This window comes from Rhipicephalus microplus, chromosome X (genome assembly GCF_043290135.1).
Source record: "Rhipicephalus microplus isolate Deutch F79 chromosome X, USDA_Rmic, whole genome shotgun sequence".
Taxonomy (NCBI): Eukaryota; Metazoa; Arthropoda; class Arachnida; order Ixodida; family Ixodidae; genus Rhipicephalus; species Rhipicephalus microplus.
In genome coordinates, this window is record NC_134710.1 from 325251468 (window position 1) to 325275756 (window position 24289).

The window sequence follows — 24289 nt, forward strand, 5'->3', positions numbered from 1 at the left end:
GGCGACGCTGATACTCAGCACGTTGCGCTTTCCTGCGTTCGTCTTTGTCCATATGAGAGAAGAGAATGTGTGGTATGGAATAGCGTTATATATATATATATATATATATATATATATATATATATATATATATATATATATATATATATATATATATATATATATATATATATATATATATATATATATATATATATATATATATATATATATATATAGCGTTGACAGCAGCGCCATCACATCTACAATATACCACAGCGCCCTCTGTTGCTTATAAGTTGAAGGTTACATGCAAAACGGTTACCACCAACAACCTCTGTTGCTTAAAGTTGAAGGTTACATGGTGTTACGGACAGACGGTAGACGGCGCACATGGATAGGTCTTAAGAAGCTCCGCCCCTAAAAGCAAGTGCGTTGAAACTAACAATGCTGATGCACAATCTTTTTTTATTCTTGGTAAGGAAGTTTTTTTTGCTTTATTCGCTTCTCAAGAAAAAAAGTGGTCTCAATTGTAGGCAAAAAATAGCGTATACATGCTTTGCACAACTGAATGTGCGAGTTCATCTCGTCAGCCGAACAGCGCGTACGTATAATTTCATGGTGTACTTATAATATTTTTGCATGTAAAAGTTAACTACGACAACCTCTCCATTTCAACGAACTGTCTTATTCTCAAGTGCACAGGTTACTCTACTGCATTGGAGAGTGTAGAGAATACAACGAGTTTATATCGCAACCGCAAAGCATGGTTTAAATATTGTTTCATCAAGAAACTCCTCACAGCGTGGGCTGCTTCGCAACACCAGAACACCGCCTCACGCGCCGATCCAGGCGGCCGTGCGCCATCCCGCTCGCGATTACATCTCTCCATAGATGAAGGAATTTCTCCAACGTAGTCACGTGTTGTATGTACTCGGGGCATGCAAGGTCGCGCATGCGCGGAGCTCGCCAGCCAACATGGACGCTTGTGACGGCGGAACGTCGCGGTCCAGGACTCGTTAGAAACGACCACGTTCAACGGCGATTTGCGACACCAAGACATGTATTCGTTGTCCTATTCTGAACGGATAACCTGTGGTTGCGTGAAGTCGGAAACTATTCCACCAGAATTTTGCGCGAGGTGTCGTTAACTTCACAGCTTCGAGTCACCATTGGGTCGGAGCTTTCCCACCAAGCTTACCAGCGAACAAGTTTTGTGGATTCCGCTATCAAGTAAGTCTTATCTTACGGCTCTCGTGAATTTTCCCCGCCTTCGGCCTGTTGGACTGGCGACAAAATGCTCATGCCTTGAATGTTTACGCTGCTTCGAAGTCTGACAGAAGCTTACTCGAAAGCAGCTTTTTTTGCATGCGTGGCTTCGGCGTTTTTGCGAATTCTATGCAACGGTGTCGCATGCCCATGACCGTGAAGTTGGTTACCAGGGATTTAGCGGTGTGGCCTTGGCAGCTGCTGTCACATGTCGTATTACAGTACGCATTGCGTTATAGTTTACAAAAAAATTTTCTACGTCTCGGGTGAGTGGCCGACAAAACTACGCATCTCATCCTTTTCGTTGCAGTTGCGTTATCTGGCGACACGTCCGAAGTTCAGTTGGCGTGTTCCGTGTGGATAAACAAGCCATTTTCATTTGCAGGGTTGTGACAACTTGGCTGTATCTGATTTCAATAATGCACTTATGAATATTAGCGCGGTATATTTTGCCGGCAGCGCTCATTTTACTGTTTGCAGGTCTTTTACAGGCACTAGTTGCTTAAGTTACGTCCAGTTTGTTGTCCTTTTCGCTTTCACTATTTCCACAGTGTCCATTAGGACCCTTCTCGTCTCAGTTGGGCACCAGTGGCCTAGGCTGTGACGCATCGCGGCTCTCGCGGTTTCCATATCAGAAAAAAAGTGTATTAAAAAAGAAAAAACGGAAACACCATGCGGAAGAGATCGCCTGTCTCAAGCAACCCCGAGGGATGCACAGTGCGTTAGCAAGGGTGCTTCCGAAGCTCATAGGTCGGAAAGGGACGAAGAAGCTGCCTTCGCTGTAACGGTTTGGCAAGAGTGATGGTACATCAACTCCGAAGGGTAGAGTCCCGTTGCCGAAGCTATATCTACTTCCGTCAAAATCTGCACCTTGCGCCCGCAAGATTTTTGAAGAAAAGCAGCTTACTCGGGTTAAGAAAGAAGGTGTGCAAAGTTCATTTAGCGGCTGCCACCTTTAACTGCAGCTCAATTAAAAACTGTGAAGGTGTCTGAGCTATGAAGTTGTCATTGCTCTCAATGTTTGCAGTGATATCGCTAGCACTTCTTGGAATAATGTACTATGACTGTTGCTGGTAAACTTATTGTAATGCTATATTTTAAAAATATTTTGCCTTTATCTCGATACCCAGCATGAGAGAAAAAGTAACACGCGGAACAAATAACAACAACAATCGAACATGAAACTAAAATATACTTGCATTTTTTATTCAAACGCTTAGGTACTTAGCATTAGTCGCATGCCACTACTAAATGGCTTCATTTCGCGCTGTCACTTGAAGTTGAAGCCAGCGGTGCTTGTTGGAATGGGTATACTTAAATTTGGCTAGACCATTCTGCTGTCTGTGCAACTTCAGGAAATTTCGAAAGCACCAGCTGAACAGCGAAGTGTGTGTAATACGTTGTCGTTTCACGATGGCCAAATAGTGTGCAAGTGTTCGTGAAATTTAGCACTTTGCATACTTTCTAAAGATGGCACAGAATATATACTATAAAATCTCAAGTGAGTGTTTCTGCCTTCGTTGGAGGACTTCAAATAAGCGGTCGCTTGTCTCCTCTAAACATTTTCACTCTTTTATACTGTTTATGCGCCAAACTAAAACAGTTAATGTATGTGTGTGTAGCTTAAGAAGAACAAAGCTGCATTACCCCCCCCCCCCTCCCTATCTTCAAAAAACGAAATTCTGCTGCTATACTTGCTTTGTTTTTGTTTGAATGCCTCAGCTTTTTGCTGCGTACTGCAAGTAGCAAACAAGTGCCCTGACGAACTGTGCAGTGCTGACCACACGGTGAGCCAAGCATCCCATATGAGGTGCTTATTCAGCATCTGTGGCTAACTCAAAGCTAATGTAAAAAGTTACATTTAATGAAGAAGAGTGTTGTTTTGAGCTGGTCATGCCGAAGTGAAACTATTGCAAAATAAGTGGGGGTATACAGAGTAACATCAAAATGTATGCTCTCTACCAACTTAACATTATTCATGCCAAAGTATTATTTATCTGCAAACTTTATTTGAAGGAGAAGTGCAATGTTTTCCATGAGTGAGCATAGTTGGAAATTGCTGCAGAACCAGTCACTGTGTTTTGGCACTCATAATTATGTGGCCCTTATTCTTGTGACCTCCCACTGAGGCAAAGTTGCTTCACATAAACAACAGTAGAAAGGCTATTGCTAGCTATAACAAGAAATTATTGTTATCATAGTTTTTAGTTCCAATAAATCATGCTGCAGAAGAGTACTCCACCTATTTGTCACCATGGCGAGTGCATTTCGTCTGGAAATGTGTCTTGGTTTCGCGAAGTGTAGCCTTTCTGTAGAATGGGGTATTGGCAAGTGGATTTTCGCAAAAACTGTAAAACTTTATTGTTTCTTGCAGCACGCATTGTTATCTTTCTTTTAATTGCTTGCATAGTGTGAAGACCAATGACCTACTTTGAAATTTACAACCTTATCATTGCAGTGTTTTGGCCTGTATTTGCTGTGTGCGATTTCTTTCTGTCAAACTTAAACCTAGCTTTTACCGTTTTTCAAGGTCGATTACTCATTTTTTCTATGTACGTTTGCAATCACACTTTCACCCCTGATGCTAAACAACAGGCTTGAGTGATGTACCTGATTCTTGTCTATGAATTTGATAGAATACCTAAAATGAACTCTTCTACTTGGCACAATTATTGACTACTGTGTGCACGTTGTATGCATCTAGATATAAAAATTGCGAATGCAGCTGATAGCATTGAATACTGTTTTCAGAAGCTTGTATACACTGCGAAATCTTGCTGGTGACAAAACTTTTGTGGGGGTATGGTGAAGCGAATGGTTGCTAGCAATACTGCATTGTTGCAGCTAATTGCACAAGTGAGCATTTTTCAGCTGCTCACGTGATTCGAGCAGATGTCGATCACGTTCACTTTGGTACGACATAGCCACCAAGTTTATGTATCTGCATTGTGCATACCAGGAACCCTTATGCGAATCAACATGATACTGTGATGGGGGCAGCTAAGTTAAAACAGGTTTTCTCTGTAGTAAATATCATTACACAGGTTTGCTAAGTTCATTCGAGTAGATTCAGCAGGAACTTGCAGGTACAGAGTCAGTGGCGACAGTACATTTCAATAGCAGAATTACCTAGACATTGGATTTTCAAGAAACTTCATTATTTTGTGACAAAGTTTAACGTCAAAGCTTGCTCACTCATTTCTTGGTGGTGGGACATTACAAGAATTTTAATTTCTTGTATGATGCAAAAGTATTCCATTATGTATTATATCGAATAATAAATTCATGCTTTTCAACTACTTCCTTCCCAACTAAAGCTTAAGTTCCGCAGGGTTGTCTCATGGGTGAAAACAAGAAAACCAGGCCACGGAAAGCAATAAGGTTCTCCGTTATTGCTGTGGTTGTGAGTATTGCTGTAGTTAAATCTATAGCTGATTTTTTTAAAAGGCGCCAATGTGGATATCATGTGAGTTTGTAGAGAGCATAATTGTGTTGTGCTACTTTTGTTATCGCAGGAAGCACCTCCCAAAAGCAGTGCTACAGGAATGTGAGCCACAAGTTCTTTTCAACAAACGAATCAGATGCCTGAGAGCCACGGGCCGGCTGCTTCTGGCCTACACAGTTAGTGCAGCCACCACAATAACTTCTTGCAAAGGTGTGAGACATTCCTATGTTGCATAAAGTGAGCATGTAATTGTCATTTTTGTAGATTATAGGGATATGTCTGCAAAATTTCCTGCACAGTGTGTTTTACATTCTCTCAAAAGCGCTATTAGGCAGCTTTGCCTCTGTCTTTCTTTTTTATCACCTTCCTGATCATATTGCTAATTCATACAGGGTTCTGCAGCAATCGCAGTGTGTGAGTATCACAGAAACTTGATTTCCAAAAACAATTACGGTGGCCCTCTTCATTGCCTGACCAGTGTACACTCTTCGCTAGCGAAGTGAAGTGATTTCCCACAGACTGTCGCTTAGTTCTTTCTTCAATACGAAATAGTGTTCTGACCTTAAAATTACACCGTATTGATTGTGTCGTTAGGAGGCGTGCTGCATATTTGTTTATCTCACCTATGCCTTGACAGTACTTCCTCATCCTGCTAATCTAGCAGAGCGGCACATCAACGAGGTCTTGCTTAGTCGATGGCTGCATACTGATTGCACAATCACTGACGTCATGCTTTGTTGCCATGTGACTGTAGTCATGCTGGTAACGTATGCGTACCCCTCTTCTCGATGAGAATGATAGAGTAGCCGAGGGAGAAACTGAAAACTGTTACAATGTGTGGTTTATTGGCTGTGACTTCATCATTTCATCATGTTAACACATAATTTGTAGCAATTTGCTCACATTTTACACTTTTGTAGTTATCAGAAAGAAATTTCAGATGGTGGGGTTGTCTAGTAGCTTTTTACATTTCAATTATGAATGGTCACCTATGCAGTGCATGACTTTGTGGACTTATATTTCGCAATGCTCATCTGTGAAATGGTCTGCAGCTTCTGTCAATATTTATATGTTCATTATACAAAACATTCTGTGTTCAATGTGTACCATCAACAGCAAACGTTTGCGGGACACGAAATGTTCGATGAGGCTAAAGTCTCACTTCGCCTGAGAATGTAACTTTGAAAGAAGTATTTCATACCGCACTTCGCATTCCGACCTATGCAGTCACCAGCTTAATTACAATCATTAGGTACCGACGTTGCAGAAGTTCGCATTTGTTGTGGATTCAACATCTACCAAGCTTTCCCTGTTGATAGTACTTTTATGTATTTTTCATAACACTAGAGCCACCTCCTTTCTTCCCTTTTGCAGCTACATAGCTGGCAGTTCATTGCTTCGCTGCTTTGTTTACCTAACACTTATTCAACCAGCGCATCTCAAATGAAGTTCTAGGTGTACTTGCATCAATAAGTGTTTAATAATGTATTATTAGTCGTGAAGCTTTTTTCGTTATTTTGCTTTTACTTTTGGCAACCTAACTGCTATTTTCCGAGCTATCTGTAGATATCAATATTGATACACATGGGTTAAAAAATGTTGGTTCCCGCTACGGAGTTGATGTGGTTTTTAGGGCACCCAATAAATTGGGAAAGATATGTGCTTTGGTGTCAAATCAGCTAGACAAGAAGGACAAGCCAGATGTAAAGAAATGTGCCGTAAACCACAGATATAAGTATGTGCCTTGTGCTGTGGGGGTGGTGTACCGCATTCTTTTATCTTGTGGCCTTCATTATGTGGGACAGACGGGCCGCTGTATCAATAAAAGGTTGCGGGAGCACTATCTCTCTTTGCATAACGGCACGCCTTCCCATTTAGCTTCGCATTGTGCCACGTGTGGGTGCACACCTCTTCTGTCTAACACTGTTATTTTTAAGCACCACGATCAATCCACCCGTGAGGTGTCTGAAGCCTATCATATTAACAAGTCACGTGATGCTTGCGTAGGCCAGACCTCGGTTACATTGCACAAAAAAGAGTTCACTTTTATTGATGAGCGTATCACTTAATCTCGTTGTACCTCACTTGTCATGCGCGGCTATTACTTTTTAAATTCTTGTTGCTCGGATTAAACTTTCAGTTGTGAGTGCAGCGCTGTGTGTGGTTCTCTTCTTTGTCTCCGTCTTTTTTGTGCGCCGCGTTTCTTTGAATATGAATATACACCAACTCGCCCAACTTTCTATTCTGTTACAATATTGACTCTACTAAACTTTGGTTCAGAAAGAAAAGCTGAACAGAGGTGCATGGCCTTCGCCACGGCACTCTAGGTTACCAGAAATAGATTCTAGGCCAGATATAATGCGGCTACTTGCTAGTTGCGTGCCTTTCTTTTACTTAAAGCTTTTTTCATAGTCCTAAAATTTACATTATGTTGCTTACAGCTATGCTACCGTATGAACAACCCCCCCCACTGAGTGAATTGATCTTTAGGGCAGCAGTTGCCCTTTTAAAGGAGACAAAGATGCTAGCGGCTTAAGTGATTTTGAATTGACATTCACATTCAGAACTCCATTATTTTTGTTACATCTAGAGAAAAAAGTGGTAATTCTAGATTGTATGCATATTTCAAGTAGGAAAGGTGAGCTGCTTAGTAGGTCTGTAATTATGTTAAAAAGGCAGGGCATGCAAACATGTACTTGAGAGAGTAGTCAAGACACCGCAAACACCAACTGAAAAAATTCACATTAAACTAGAACTTATACAAGGCAGGCGGAGATATCAACCAAGACGGCATGCCTGTTGGTCAATGTGAGAGATGACTGCTCAACATTTGATTTCTTCGTTGAAATGTTCGATTGTTGGCTCACACATGCACTACCACAGGTGGCTATGCCAAGCCTCAACCATCAGATGCATTTCTTCATTTCTGTGGTTGTACGAAACTGCATGACTCGAGTTTTGGCATGCATTTACGCCGTGATTTAAAGATAGGTTTAATGATGAACCTCGGGTTAGCTATTTTATATGTTCCGTTTTTCTGCCGTCTCATTGTTACTTGGCATTTTGAAGTGTCCTGACTCACCTGTGGGCATGTTTCCATGCCCAGTTTTTTCAGCATGTATGCATATAATGCGTAGGGAAAATGGGTTATTGAGTGAGTATTAGGAGGTTAAATTTATGTCTAAGGTAAAACGTTGTTTCTTTTCTCTTCTGTTTGACTTCTTGCTTAACAATGACTGTGCATTATTTTGGAGTCTGATAATGGGTTCCGAGATATACATACACAAAGCAGCAGCTGTTAGCTTGCTTTCGAGACTGCTACCTCATGAGGCCGAGAAAGTTAAGTTGTGTTACCTAGGGCATGCTAGAAAAAAAGTGAATTGTTTCTAATGTTTTTGTTTTCTCGGCAGACATTCTACAAAAACTGGCCCAAAGACGGACAGAAGGTAGTACAGATGGACACACAGAAGCCATCGGGCTGCATCAGAAACTGTGACTGAGCATTAACCTGTAAGTATTTGCGAGTTCATGTTCTTGTCATGTTAGTCTGTGAAGCGGTCTCTTGACAATTTGCAATATTTTTCAAAACTGGTCCTTTGATGCCTCAATATGGGAAGAAGCTGTTCCAGCACTGTTTTGGGGAAAAACTTTTTAATACGGCAGAGGCCTTTTAAGCAATGTGCTCAGAAATTGAGTTATGGGAGAAAAATAACTGACACATGATTGTTTATTCATACTTTTACCGCAGTCTTTGTTTCTTTTCCAGCATAATTTCATAGCCTTTGTATTGATATAAGTTTTGTTTAAATATATGCTATATTTGGTGACAAGGAAGCATGGCAAAACGGTACTCGGCTGCTGACCCGCAGGTCGTGGGATTGAATCCCGGCTGCTGTGTCTGCATTTATGATAGAGGCGGAAATGTTGTAGGCCCGTGTGCTCAGATTCGGGTGCACGTTAAAGAACCCCAGGTAGTTGAAATTTCCAGAGCCCTCCACTAGGGCCTCTCTCTTAATCATATGGTGGTTTTGGGACATTAAACCGCACATGTCAATCAAATCGAACATGGCCAAATGCAGATTTTTTAGTATATTTTTACAAGAGTGATTCTTGCTTGTAGAATGAAATTACATTATTTTAAGTACATTTGCCAAGAGTTAAAAATACTTCTGACTTTAAAAACTGAAGACGCCTTCCCACATTTTTACCTTGGGTTCGTTGACTGATAAGACAGTCACTAAAGCATAACAGTAAAGGGTGAGCATTAAATTGAGAAGAGAGGCTTACTGTCCATGTTTTAAAATTATATCAAACACTACATGACAGTTGTCTTATTATGGCAGAAGTTAAGATGATGGTAGGGAGAATCTTGATTGAGGGTCAAATCATTAAAGAAAGCTTGTTCTTGGAGCCAATCAAGATTTTTCAAGATTAGGTTGCTTTGATTGTTTTAACTAAAATCGTTTGTCTAATTTTTGGCTGTAACCTTGATACGATTTGCTGCTCTGGTAAATGAATGTCCTCTCATTGAATCACTCATTTTTAGCATCCTGGACATAGTGCTATAAAACTGTTGAGCAGCCAGACCCCTGCTGAATGCCTAGTCCTCTGCAGCTTAAGTTTTGCACTTAGTATTAGTACAATAGAAGCATTTGTTAAAGTTGAGGATTTGCAATGAGTGTGTTGAGATGTATAACTGATGAAAAAAATCATTAAACGAATGTTACAGCTTGTTACTGGACAACAGAAATTTTCTTTACCGAGGCAGCAAACTTCATCAAGGTTGCTGCCACCCCTTAGACAAATTGTCTTATTTAAACATTGGCTCTAACAACACACTTAATTTAGCAATACGACGCTCATTCATGCCCTCATCTTCAGGTTAGCTTCTCCCTTAATAAGATGTACAACTGTCATGTAGTGTTTATTGAATTTAAAAAAAACTTATGGATGTAAGCATTGCTTCTTAATTTAATGCTCACCCTTTGTGTTGATGCATCATTCATTGTTTTCATCCACCACGAAACCTCCACGATGATGTTATGAATAAGGCGGCCTTTACCCATCCATCACTAGGTCACGCGCAGTGACAGAGTACTGGATGGGTTGAGGCTGGGAAAACGATAACGAAGTCCTAATCCTCTTATCTCAGAGTTCCTGTTTCGTGCTCCAAATGTGCCGTTACAATATGTTCCCTGTCGGACGTAGGCCTTTGCAGTGGTCTACAGTATGCTTTGTCTTGTGTAAGATTTCATAATATAGCCGCATTCAACCTGCAGAGAAGAGGCTGCGCAGCAAGAAAGAAAGACGAAGTTATTGCGCGGTCCTGTTTTCGTACGCCTTGCTATATATAAAGTGAGCTTTCTATATCCGGCTTCTGCCGTGTCTGCATCGTGACACTGGTGGAGGAGCTGGGTACATGTCCAGGACACCTTCCAACAGCCCAAGATCTAGTACACCAAGACTTCCACTCGTCGAAACACCCGTTCACGGCGCCAGCCGCCGCCTGTTAGACCTTAGCCCAGAGTTTGGTCCTTGGCCGGAAAACATGACCGCACCCGGAATCAGTAACCTCGCCATGACCAGCCCAAGTACGACACAGGTGACTGTTCTTACCCCTAAAACTCCTGTGGACTTCCACGGCAACACATATGAGAACGCAGATGACTGGCTCGAGGAGTTCGAGCACACAGCCAACGTTAACGGTTGGAACGCCGCACAGAAGTTGGGGTACGTGTATTTCCCTCTTCAAGACAGGGCTCGCACATGGTTCACTAATCGCGTGTGATCAACGCGGGACGAGTTCCGGTGGAAGTCCCTGGACACCTCCGCAAACACCGAAAGGCGGGAGCATGCACAACGACTCCTTGAATCAAGGATCGAAAAGCCAAACGAATTTGTTGCTATGTTTGTTGAGGACAAGGCTCGTCTCTTTTATCGAGCACATCCAGATATATCAGAGATTAGAAAGATCAGCCACGTCATGTGTGGTGTTAAAGAGCAGCTCTTTGCTGGTCTCGTGCAGAACTCCTCTTCAAGCATCGACGAATTTTTGAAGGAGGTGACCGCCATCGAATGCGCACTACAGCTACGTTACTGCCATAACAGCGGACTAATCAGCGAACAAATAACAGCGGACAAATCAGTGCAACCGCCGTGATCACTGTGACACCTGAAAAGCATTATTTGTGTTACCTGATACGCGAAATTGTGCAAAAAAGAGGTGAAGAAGCTCGCCGCCACACCGAATGACTGCATGGTTGCGTTGGTCACAGAAGTTGTGCACCAAGAGATATGGCAAGCGCTTTCACTTCCCGAGCGAAACACTGACACTGTTAGGCCAACCTATGCAGATATTCTCCGTCGACAGCCATCTACCGTGCCGCCACCACAGCAGTACCACCAGCAACAGCCGCCGACAGTGCCTTGGTACTACAGGGAAACTTCGACGCTGAGGCGACCTCCACTTCGCAAAACCGATATCTGGCGTACCACTGACTACAGGTTCTTGTGCTTCCATTGTGGGGAAGCAGGCCACATCGTGCGGTATTGTCCTTATCACGTCGGCGGGTACCAAGGATTTCCATCCACGACCCCTCGGCGCTATTTCAAAGGAAGACGCAACGTTGATACGAGGACGACGATCCCGCGGGACATTTCTTCTGCGTTCCGGTCACGCTTTCCCTGTCCTGGTCATTTTCTCCAATCCAATAGAGGCAGCACCACGGACATGACGAGAGGAAGATCTCCCAGTCCACGACGGGGAAACCAAAAGCAGTGACTTTAAGGGGGAAGGTTGCGAATTGCCGAAAAGTTGAAAATCCCCCATTACCACCGCACGAAGCGCCGCAATTTTCGAATGAATTGACGAAAGATAAGATTGTCACCACCGACGTTACACTTTCAATTGACAGGCACCACGTGACGGCACTGGTCGACACTGGTGCAGGCTTTTCAATAATGAGTGCGAATATGGCCGACAAACTCAAGAAAGTTAAAATGCAATGGACGGGACCACATATTAAAGGAGCTGGAGGCCAGCTGTTGACTCCTACCGGAAAGTGCACCGCACGAATCAAGATGAGGGATTCATAATTCCTCGCAACCTTCGTTATTGTTTATGAGCGTTGTAAACAGGCCATCTTGGGTATGGATTTCCTGCGGGAGTACGGGGCCATCATAAATATACCGGTCAGGTACTGACCTTCTCAGCGGACCATAGCGCAGCGCTGCAGTGCAAGGCCATGCGCGTCATTGACGACGTGACCATGCCGCCGTTATCATGCCGCCTCATCTCTGTCACGTGCAACACGCAGCATATTGGAGAAGGTGTCACGAAACAAGTACCGACGCTTTTACTCTCTCGAGGCATTGTTATTGCCAGACGTCTCGTCTGTGTAGTGTCTGGGCAAGCAGAGGTCCTGTTGACGAACTTCAGCAATGAGAGTCGACACAGTACAGAGTGTACCACAGTTGCATACTTCGAAGAAATTGTAGAATTCCGCGAGTGCTTCGCAGTGCAACAAGCAGAGACGCCAGTCGCTTCAGCACCACCACCTGTCGACGTGAACACAGATTTATCAAAAGCGCAGAGGCAGAGTATTCTAGATGTTCTCGGCCAGTTTGAAGATTGTTTTTTATCGACCTTGAGGGTAAATCAAACGCCACTGACAGAGCACCAAATTAAAACGGAAGAGACGGCAAGACCAATTCGACTAAACCCATACCGCGTGGCACCGAAAGAACGCGAAGCAATCCCAACCAAGTCTAGAAAATGCTAGACGGTGACACCATTCAGCCATTAAAAAGCCCTTGGGTGTCACCGGTGGTGCTGGTTGAGGAGAGAAACGGCATCTTACGCTTCTGTGTGGACTACCGCAAGCTGAACCGCGTGATAGAAAAAGACGTAATGACGATTCGCTTGACAGGCTGAATATGCACGCTTCTTTTCGTCGATGGACCTGAAAAGCGGATATTCGCCAATTGAGGTCCATGAGCGATATAGAGAAAAGACTGCTTTCGTTACGCCTGACGGGCCTTACGAAATTAAATTATTCCCCTTCGGAATGTGCTCAGCTCCAGAAACATTTCAGAGACGGATGGATACCGTCAAATCAGGCCTTAAGTGGCAGACGTGCCTGGTATACCTCGACGACGTCATTGTTTTCTCAGCAACATTCGAGGAACAGCTAAGACGGCTGCTATTAGCATTTCAAGAAATATGGTCCGCCGGCCTAACGTTGAAACCTGAGAAATGTCATTTCGGTTTCAAGGAACTCCGATTCTTAGGACATGCGGTGAGCCATGAAGGCGTTCGTCCGAACCCCGACAAGATCAATGCCGTTCGAAAATTTCCGATGCCAACGGATAAGAAGCCCGTGAGACGTTTTCTTAGCCTCTGCGCCGACTAGCCCAAATTTATTGCTAACCTCTCGCTCATAGCGTCACCCTTTACACGCATAAGGAGAGACGATGTTCCGTTTTATGGGGCGAAGAGAAAAGCAGCATATGACGATTTACGAGAGCGCTGCAGATACCATCTATGCTCACTCTCTTTGACGAAGACGCTCCTACCATGATCCACACCGATGCCATCTATGGAGGTTTAGGTGCTGTACTCGTCCAGTGCCAAGACTCAGCCGAGCGAGTGACCGCATATGCAAGTAGGACGCTTTACCAGGCCGAGTCCTATTTATCCACAATGGAAAAGGAATATCTTGCTGTCATATGGGCAGTTATGAAGTTTCGCCCATACCTCTACGGCCGTCCCTTCCACGTAGTCAGCGACCACAACTCTCTTTACTGGCTGACCAACTTGAAGGACCCGTCTGGTCGGCTAGCTCGCTGGAGCTTACGCCTTCAAGAATTCGATATGGCAGTCGTCTATAAGTCGGGACGGCAGCACTCTGATGCTGATTGCTTATCCAGGTCACCTATAAAGCAAGACAATGTCCCAGAAGAGGATGACATGGCGTTTTTAGAAGTGGTTAACACGGTCATTATTTTATCTAAGCAAAAAAAGACAGCGAGTTGCTTCCTCTTATTAATTTTTTAAACGGCCAGTTTACAAGCGTTCCCAAGATATTTTCAAGGAGCCTGCCGTCATTCTGCTGTGCAGTGGTGTCCTATATAAGAAGAACGTCTCCTCCATGAGAAATGCCCACTTACTTGTCGTCCCGACATTCATTCGTGATGAGATCCTGAGCGCTTGCCACGATGAGCCAACCCCTGACCACCTCGGATACACGTGGACATTGGCCAGAATGCAGCAGAACTACTATTGGCCGAAGCTTTCAGGAACCGTAAAGTATTACGTTCGCACGTGCCTCGATTGTCAACGACGGAAATTGCCACCTTTAAAACCAGCCAGATTGTTCCAGCCAGTTCAAGTGCACTTCGCTCCTTTTGCACAAATCGGAATGGACCTTCTTGAATCATTTCCGACTTGGCATACTGGAATCAAGTGGATATTTGTCGCTACCAACTATCTCACTCACTACGCAGAAACAAAGGCTTTATCATGCGGAACCGTAGTACAAGTGGCATGATTTTTCACAGAAAAACATTTTGAGGCATGGTGCTCCTAAGGTTATAATAACGGACAGAAGTACCACTTTCAAGGCCATGCTCCTTAAGTCAGTGCTTGAGCTCAGTGGAACAGCGCATCGAAAAACTACCTCCTACCACCCACAATCCAACGGCGCAACAGAACGCCTCAAGAAGACAATTGTGGATATACTGAGTATGTACATTGACATGGATCATAAAAATTGGGACGACGTTCCACCATACGTGACGTTTGTCTATAGTACTGCACAGCAGGGAATACTGCACAGCAGGGAATACTGCACAGCAGGGAACCCGAAGCACGTAGTTTTCTTTACGGCCATGAAGTGACAAGGCTTGATGCCAAGTTGTTCCACGACTGCTTCGATACAGACACCGATGCTCAAGCCTTTACCCAATGAGCGGAAGAGTCACGGCAGTTTGCACGCGTGCGCTACGCCCGGCAGCAAAGCTACGACGCACAACGTTATCACCTGTGACACCGATACGTGACTTACCAACCAGACGAGAAAGTGTGGGTCTGGAGCCCTATTCGCCGACGCGGCCTTTCTCAAAAGTTACTGAATAAGTACTTTGGTCCCTAAAATGTTGTGCGGTGCCAAAGTGACGGGAAGATTAGGTCATCCCCGACAGTTCCTTGCGAACTCGCCACCAGAAATCAGAAATCATACACGTTATGTGAATGAAGTCATATTGCACTGAGCCAGTTACATAATACGACAACTATATACACCACGTATTTTTGTAGCAGAGAATCGGGACGATGCTCTTTCTGGAGGGAGGCAAATGCCGGATTCAACCTGCAGAGAAGAGCTCGCGCCGCAAGAAAGGAAGACGAAGTTCTTGCGCAGTCCTATTTTCAAGCGCCTTGCATTTAATTAAAGTGAGCTCTCTATGTCCGACTTCTGTTGTCTGCGTCGTGACAATATAACGCAAAATTCTTTTGTTCACCCCACATAACTCTTCATGGTGTTAGTAGTTACAGAAAACGTAACTGCTACACCACGGCACTAATTAAATAGAATTTGTTATGCTATTCTCTAAGTTCTTTTGCAATTAGAATATAGAGTGTTTAACGCTGAGTTCTTGTCTACTATAGAAATAAATTTTCGTAGCATCGTGCTGCTTGTTCTGCATGTGATCAGTTCTTGCCCACAAACACCATCTGCTTTGTGTTTCGTGATGCAGTGGTGTGAACAGAGGTGATGTACGTAGTACACACTATAGTGGTTTCAACTCTAAACATCGCTGCTGCTACAATAGTTCTCTTTTATGTACTTCCTTTTCAGACATACAGAAAGGAGCCAAGTGGAGCTGTTCCTGGGTCATGCACACAGTTTCATAAGCGGGCTTTCAACATTTTTGAAAATTCTGTTTCTGAATACATCTGCCTAAGTTGTGTTCAAAGAAGTGCGTAGTGGTGCGTTTCATTGTTTATTTGGCACGCAGCAGAAGGTATGACTCACATATCTGCAAGATAACGCAGCACAGTGCATATACACAAATTACCCCCACATACACCCTCGATTTGTGGCCTAACTGTAAATTGATTTCTCTGACCTTGCATAACAATTATAACAAAATGACGTGAAAGCTTTGCCATCTATGCAGGTAGCGTTCTCAGTATATGCTGGCAATAGGAGTGCAAAATTCAACCAGTCTACTGGTCACATATTTTCTTGCAGACATTTAGAGATAGAAGACCAGGGTTGTTGGAAGCTGATGCATGGTAACGAGTGGACCATGGCTACAAAAGTTTTCTCTTTTCTCACGTTTGTACACGAGGTGGCATAGTCAAAATTTTCATGTAGCAGTTGTCTTGTCACTCAGTGGCGTTCAACAAGCTCCGTGTCAGAACATAATTCATAGAAAAACATAAGCAACATCCTCTTTACGTTCTTTAGGTTTTCGTGGCCATTTTTCATTTCTTTAGCCCATGCAAGTTGCGTCGCAATCTTTGCATTATGCTTCACCGAAGACCTCACTGAAATCTTCAGTGTTTTTCGGTATAATTTCGGATATACGTTCACGAGCACACACCGGTGCATGAACGGAGGAAGGTCTTCTACAAAGTACACTGTTGTATTGCAACGCCAATTCTAATGGCAAAATGGGCAGAAAAAGTTGAGAGGTTTGAAGACTACAAAGGAAGGATGCTGCTATTGCCACCCGTTCAGCTTGTTTCAAGACTGAGCTTAAATGCTGGACAACAAAGTATAGCTTCTATATAAACAATGCTTGAAAGTGGCTTGGAGACAGATCAGTGGCGGGGCAGACTTGAAATATTGGCTTATTTGTTGTCAATTATTACATTCCAAGAACAACATATTCACTAGGATGCATATTGCTAAAGTACTGGTCAACCTTCACTGACTTGTTGCCAACATATGCTTCAACTGCTACCTGCACAGGTTGGAACACTTCTATGCAATTTTAATAATTGGAAGTCCAAGTAAAGTTTTTACGCTCAATAATTCACACGTAGTTTAGAACATCTTTGCACATACGAATTGGCTCAAGAAAAAGATATCTGCAAAATGGGGCAAGGGAGGATGTCATGTGAACTTAGCACGGGTAAATTTTTGGCCTTGGTGTAACATTTTCATGAAGTTCAGCGTAGCAATTCAAATCACCAGGATCGGACAGGCTTGTGAATGTTCGGCCTGTCCCAGCTTCGTCATGTAAGTGCCGTGATTTTCTCACTAAACATGTCATGTGCTCTTTGTGCCTGTGCTTGCTGCACACTCTATTCTTCTGTTCTTTGTGTGAAGTTTTGTTCAACTGGACTCCTGTTCAATTTGGTGTTGTGTACATAACAAACAGGCACTTTAGGGAGCTAGCCATGTACGACTGCATTCACCCACAAAATCATGCTACCTGTGCGCAACATATAGTACGTCGTAATCATTCTATGAACCCTGTGTTTACATGCAGATGAAGGTGCGCCCAGAAACTAAATAACAGCTTGGCCAGCCAACAAAACTCTTCGTCAAACACTACAAATAATTCGCATTCACAGGCTCGCAGACCATAAATGAAATCCTCCATTGGTATATTTTGCAAGCAGGTTGCATGGCTCAGCTGGGCTGTGGCATACTGTTGTGCGGAACAATACAGCAGACTATTGTGCAGAACAATACTGCAGACTGTTGTGTGGAACAATATAAACATTTTTGTATTAGTTGCAGTAACGTATAGAATACGTAAAATTGCCTTGTTCGAAGGGAATTGTATTTTGATCACAGAATAAGATTTGTCGCCTAAATAGAGTGACGGGGTGTTCTGTGGCAACTGCACGTGCTCAAGCATGACTTCCGTGAAGAGGGTACGTCTTGAGGAGATAGTTGTATTCTTGCTCTCGGAGTTGCTTGGCACTGCTATACCTTCACATTTTCCGTGAAGGAGGGTCCTCATTTTTTACAGTGCACCGGCAGCATCTCGGCGCCCGCACAAGAAACACAACAATACGTAAATGTAGACTCCAAGCCTTGAGCACATCCACTCGGCGCAGTTACCATGAGGCGTTGGTTCGACGAACATTCAAAAAGAACTGAATTGAGCTCGTGAGCGGGGAACGCATTGCAACACGTCACCAGAGAGGAGAGTGAGCTGATGCACGAGTGGCGTTGGACGTAGCCGATCAAGCTCCAGCAACGAATCTCGTTTCCTTCTACATGTAACCACAGCTGATTCACTAGTAACTTTAGTACAAAAAGTTTTCCTCTTAAAAATTGTACCTTGACTTAGCTCCATTATTCAACCATCACTGACATGGAGCGGTCAACGACAGGATGCAAATCGACCGAGCTGCATGTGGAAAGGAAAACGACACGGCGAGAAAGAGTGACGCCACGCCGTACACTGTCCCGAGACTGAGAAGTGACCACCATCTAAAGCCTGCTCACGACCCTCAATAGGAGCATGATGGCCAACGCTACGAAAAAGCAACTCGTCAACGAGCTGAAAGTACAAGGTCTAAGATGCTCCAGATGGAAGCACGAGTTCATCGTACGACTCATCCGCGACAACACCGCTCGCCAAGCCCTCGTTAACGACTTGTCAACAAACAACCAGGCTGCCCACGACGACGACAGGTAGGCGCACCTGGAGACGCTGTCCACTGACAACGCGAGGGTTCGTGAAAAGCTGAACAGTCTGTGAGCTCAGTTCAACCGTGCGGCCACGAGTGAACAACGTAAGACATTATACAACGCCAGTCACAACGCTTCAATTCCAAAGAAACGGGTGATGACTCCAACGCATGGTCTGCATAATTCCGTCCTTGCTGACACAACTATGTCGTCGAGTTTGACGCTGTCACCGTCACTGAACGACGGCACCAACAAAGACGCGGCACGCTACGCCGTTCCGACCGTTTTAACGCACGAGAAAGAACCATCTATGGCCCAAATCCTTGCAGTGCTTTTGAACACGCAGGCCCTGCTTGCCAACATACTGTCGAGAGGTCCACAGAGTACGAGGACGATCCATGTTCGTTCGACTAGTAAGACGTTACCCCCAATCCCCCTGTTTGATGGGACACCAGAACAAAGTGCCCACGAGTGGATTGGGCAAGTGGAGAGAATCGCAGCGCTCGCCAACTGCACGCCATCACTCACGTTGGTGACAGCATCAAGTCGCCTGACGGGATTTGCCGAGAATTGGCACAGCGCCTACGGCTCATAGCGTGACAACTGGGAGCAATAGAAGGAAGCAATCATTCTCCGATTCAGACGCAAGCTGACAAAGCAGGAGTTCCTCGAGCTGCAGACGAAGCTCGCCTTCAGAGCCACGAGACCATCATCGAGTACATGTACTCAAAAAACGCTATTCTGAACAAGGCGCCGTACCGTCTAGCAGAGGAAGAATGAATTTCCCTCATTCTCAGATGGGTTGAGTACGACACGTGGGCCGACCCACTGGCCGCACAACTGATGGCATAATGACTGATCTCATTGACAGGGCGGCTTTGCTCGATGCGAGACGTCCTGCGACCATGTTTGTCGAGAACGACAAGATACTGCCACCATCTACAACAAGCCCTGCTGAGAATTCGAACCAGCTGGTGCCAGGCAGCAGCTCTGCCAACTTGCCGACGGCCAACTCGCGCAGCGATTTTTCTTAAGCTACGTACCCGCAGCCCATCCCTGCTCATTCGTGCTTCAACTGTGGCGACATCGGTCTCCTGTCCCCTGATTGTAGCAAGCCGAAAACACCAGCAACGATAGAGTAGAAAAAAAAACGATCAAAGGAGGACAACAACAGCCACGGAACAGGGAATACGTCATGTAGGAAAGCCAACTGTTTTTTTTTTTCATTTGACGAGCGGAACATTACGAATAGTGTCCGGTACTGCTAGCAACCGACCCGTCCGCATGTGCATTGACAGTAGCGCCAACTTATCCATCATGAGTGCCAATGCCTTGACTCACGACATTCCCACGCACGCATGGGTATCGCACTATTGCACGAGGACATTGAGGTTCTCCACCGCTGCATACGTCCAACTCTCGCTGCGACGCTTGATGCGACATTGGGCACCACGAATGTGCGACTCGAAGAAGTCGTGTTAACGAAACTACCCAGCGGCATCGACCTGATTCTTGGATCGGACTGGCGATGAGTTGCGAACGTCGACGTAATGTTTCACACGTCCAATGACGTGACTATCGCCCAGCAGTCGAGCCCACCGGAAAATCTTCATTGTCCGAAGTGCCACCCCCGAGTCAAGGCACACCACACCGCACCGCGTAAGCACTTATTGTCACATTCTGCCGGCAACAGGACGAGAGCGTTTCAAAAGATGAAGGGTTCGCACGCCTCAACACAAAATGTCCCGCATCCGACGAAGACTTCACGAACCTAGTCGAAGACTCCACACGGAGGATAACGAAGGATGCCACCGAGGCATAGAGGGAACAGCTTCGCACAATTCTGTTAATGCATCACCAACCGTTCACCTCCAAACGTGACACTTTGGGCGTGTGTCCTCACACTGAAAACAACATCTAACTCGGAGACGATATACCCGTGTCAACGAGGCCGTACAGGTGCTTACCGGCTGATAGAAACTTCATCAGAAAACAGGTGAATGAGTACCTCTCAAAGGCATCACAAGGCCGAGCGAAAGCGAATACAGTGCTATAACGATAGTCTTCGACCAACCGCGTCATCCGATGACTCCACGAAGAATAGTATACGGCTATCGCAAGCTCAACGAGAAAACGAGATCATTCTTATCCAATGCCTGTCAATGAAGACGTGATTGACAATGTCATGCTCGATGGATCGGCTTACTTCATTGTGTTGGACGTGAAGACCGCATTTAACGCTATGAATGAAGCCGGACGAAGTACACGAAACCGCATTTGTCACTCCACATGGAAATTACAAATACCTTCGAATGGCCTTTTGGTTTTACAAGGCCCCTCAAACCATGCAAATAGTCATGCGCAGGACGTTAGATGGCTTACCTAGGACATTTACGTACATGGACGATGTCAGACAGGGAGCCACAACTGTGAGGGAGGCTTCGGATTTGCTGAAAGAAGCATTGAAGAGAGTCGTGATCAGTGGCTTAAAGATGGATCTCCGGAAATGCCAGTTGATTCAAGACAAAGTATCTTTCCTGGGTTACATCATCTTCGCCGAAGGACGAACACTGAACGAATCTAGAATAGCCGCTGTCGAGAAGTTCGAGTTGTATCGCATTGCAAAGAAGCTGTACTCCTTCCTGCAGTTCACTAATCACTAACGAAAGTTCATACCGCAGTTTGCAAAAGTCACGCACAAGCTACGGCACCTTCTGGCAAGGGACGTTCTTTTCGTATGAACCGATGCTCACGAACGAATCGTCAACGCCGTAAAACATGCCCTGAAGAACCCGCCGATATTGACAAGCTTCTACCCACACTGCTCGACCGACGTTCACGTCGATGCTTCACGAACCAGGCTGGGTGTGGTGCTTTTTCAAATTTCAGACGGAAAGGAGCGAGTCATAGAGTACGCCAGCAAATTACTAAACGTGCACGAACGTGGTCTACACTCTCACACGCTCCAGTGCATGATACTTCACTGTGTGATCAATGAGAAGTTTTCGGTATGCCTGAGATGAGACCCTCGTTTCACAGCGTTCACGGACAACTTCAGCTTGTCATACCTTGTTCAGAAGGAAGCCAGCAACCGAAGACTTATGAGTTGGACGCTCTACTGAGCATAGTACACCTTCGACGTCAAGCACAAGCCAGGTTGCCAGAACTCTGCTGCTGAGACACTCTCGAGGAATCTGCAGAAGCTTTCGACCAGGGTGGTTTAAATCGAGACCTCCACTGCTACGAAGTAGTAGTCAGCAAACACAATCACCTACGCGAGTTTCAGGAGAGGGATACTGATTGCAAAAGATTTTGGGACGAGGCCAAGCACAAATGTTCAAATTACGAGATCGAAAACGACATACTGGTGAAGAAATATTTCGAGGCAGGACGGGTTCATCAGAGTTTGTTCATTCCCTCTGCCCTCCGAGAGAGTGTGATGATCGTTTTCCACGATAACAACGGCTACTTAGGCGTCGAAACGACAAGAGACCTGATCCAGCGAAAGCACTGGTGGCCATCAATAAGAAAGGACATACGCGAGTATTTCAACTCCTGCCATACGTGGCACACTATTAACGCCCGCACGACAAGGAATGAAGCTTGCCTCCACCCACGCGATATCCCTCTTGAGCCAAACGCGGTGATATCCCCGGATCACATGGGTCGTCCAAACGAGAAGGGTGACCACATCATCGAGTGTATCAATCATGCTGCGAGATACGTGGACGCCGTGACCATACCGAGCACCTTGTCGACGCACTACCTGGACTTCATGACAAACTGGTTCATTCCATGATTTGGAGTTCCCAGCATCATTATTACGGACCAAACCAAAGGATTTGTGAACAAAAATAAACAAACCAATTCCATTGCAGACTGGGAATCGCTCATCAGAACTCCCCATCATACTGGCCACAATTAAATGGTCTGATTGAGGGAATGAACGGGACATTGAAGCAAGTGCTACGCATGATGCCAAACAACAAGGACAAATGGCACAAGGAACTACCCCGAGCAACGCTAGCAATGAACACTACGAGGCATTATCACAGCGGCCACAGCCCTTTTCGACTCATGTATGGTTATGACACAAAACTGCGAGGAGGGCTCAACCTCACCGAAGGAGACATCGACGAGTCTCATAGGCTGCACGACTTGGCAAGCGGATGCAGGAGACGAGAGAGCTGCTAATGCAGAGTCAGCGCAAAACAACGAACCGGTACAACAAGAAGTGGCGAACTCCGAGGTTGACATTGGGGGACCTCGTCCTGCTTAAGTTGAGCGCTCAAGGAACATTACATCCTCGCTATGATGGACCGTTCGAGATAACGGCCCTTGTTGGAGGAAACAGGGCCGACACACAGAGAGTATACCACACACCAGACCAGATCAACCAAAAAATCTCCAACTTAGAGCAGCTTCGTAGATTAAGGAACCGCTCTTAGAAGTTACGGGATCATTGTCATCGAACGACATGAGCGCCTGAGGACAGGTACAATTTTCGGGAGGGCCGTGTCAGCGGCACTCGAATTCACGCAGGCGAATTCGCCGGCAGCGTCTCGTTGCCCACACAAGAAACGCCACACTAAGTAAACAACACCCGCATTCACCTGCAGCACCTCGGAGTCAGCACAAGAAACACTACACTACGTAAACGTGGACTCTGAGCACTGAGCACGTCCTCTCATCGTGGTTGCCACGAGGCGTTGGTTCGACGAAATTCAAAAAGAACTGAGGTAAGCTTGTGAGCGGGGAACGCATTGCAACGCATCGCCAGCGAGCCGAGACACGAGTGGCGCCGGACGTATCCGAGTGAGCTCCAGCACCGAATCCAGTTTCCTTCTACATGCAACCACTGCTGGTTCACTTGTAACTTTAGTACAATACAGTTTTCTTCTTAAAAATTTAACCTTGCCTTCACTCCATCATTCAGTCATAGCTGACACCGCTGTTACCAATATGTCATGCCTCAACATCTGACGCGTTTATTTATTCTTATGCCTCTACAAGATTGCACATTCATTGAATTTTGGGGGTCATTTGCCTTATAATGACAAAATAAGGAAAGTATACAAGGGCAGCCTCCGGTTAGATATCTCTTATGGTGTGTGTGTGTGTGTGTGTGTGTGTGCGTGCGTGTGTGTGTGTGTGTGTGTGTTTATGTAAAAAACGCGTTTGAATACAGTGATAACGTAGAAAAGGTTACTGAAGGAAAGAAATGAAGAGAACAGAGAAATTAAAAAAAAACAGAAAGAAGTTGGGATTGCGGTATGATTGCGATGTTCTTTTATGACTCTGCAATCCTTGTACTGTCCGCCTTGTATAGACCACACGCTTATCTGCAGTATTGCTATATAAAAAAATAGTAAAATAGGAAAAAACACCGCCATATCCCCAAAGTGAATGGTGTTAGAGGAGCTTGCTGGGAAGTTCACGGAGTGTTTCTTGGCGAGACCATTTCTGTAGTAAGGCTCGTTAGCCAGCGCATGATGTATACGCCAAAGCAGTGCTGTTGGGCGCCTTCTGTGGCCAGCAGTGCACAGGGCGGGCCAGTCGCAATCGTTGCACAGTGTCCGTTTGCTGAAAGAGCACGCTTTTAAGACACAGCGAAGCAATAACTGACACGCTCATTAACGTTCATCTCTACCTACGAGTAGGTTTCATGCGTTATTTAGCGTTAGACACGTGGGGCGCGTTGAGATCTGCTCACCATTCTTCGCGTGACCCTACAATTTGTCACTGTCGCGTTCAATACCACGCTTTTGTGGCAAAGTTATGACTTTTTCGAAGGTTTGTTTGTTCCAGGTGAATGAACACGCCAACTGACGCCACTCTTCAGCGTGCTGTACACTTTCATAAATGTTGTCAGATTCGAAGCGTATATTATTACTAATTGTTCTGTTTGGAAATCCACGTGTTCTTTCACTGCTCGGAA

The 24289-nt window shown here is 45.0% G+C and overlaps 1 long non-coding RNA gene across 1 annotated transcript; it reads left to right on the plus strand.

The window, feature by feature from the left end:
- The first annotated feature begins 924 nt into the window (after nt 1-924).
- LOC142776265 (uncharacterized) lies at nt 925-23134 on the plus strand. Its single transcript, XR_012887405.1, has 4 exons — nt 925-1212; nt 4764-4903; nt 8104-8203; nt 15550-23134. It is a non-coding gene; the product is annotated as an uncharacterized LOC142776265 (long non-coding RNA).
- Nucleotides 23135-24289: the final 1155 nt, after the last annotated feature.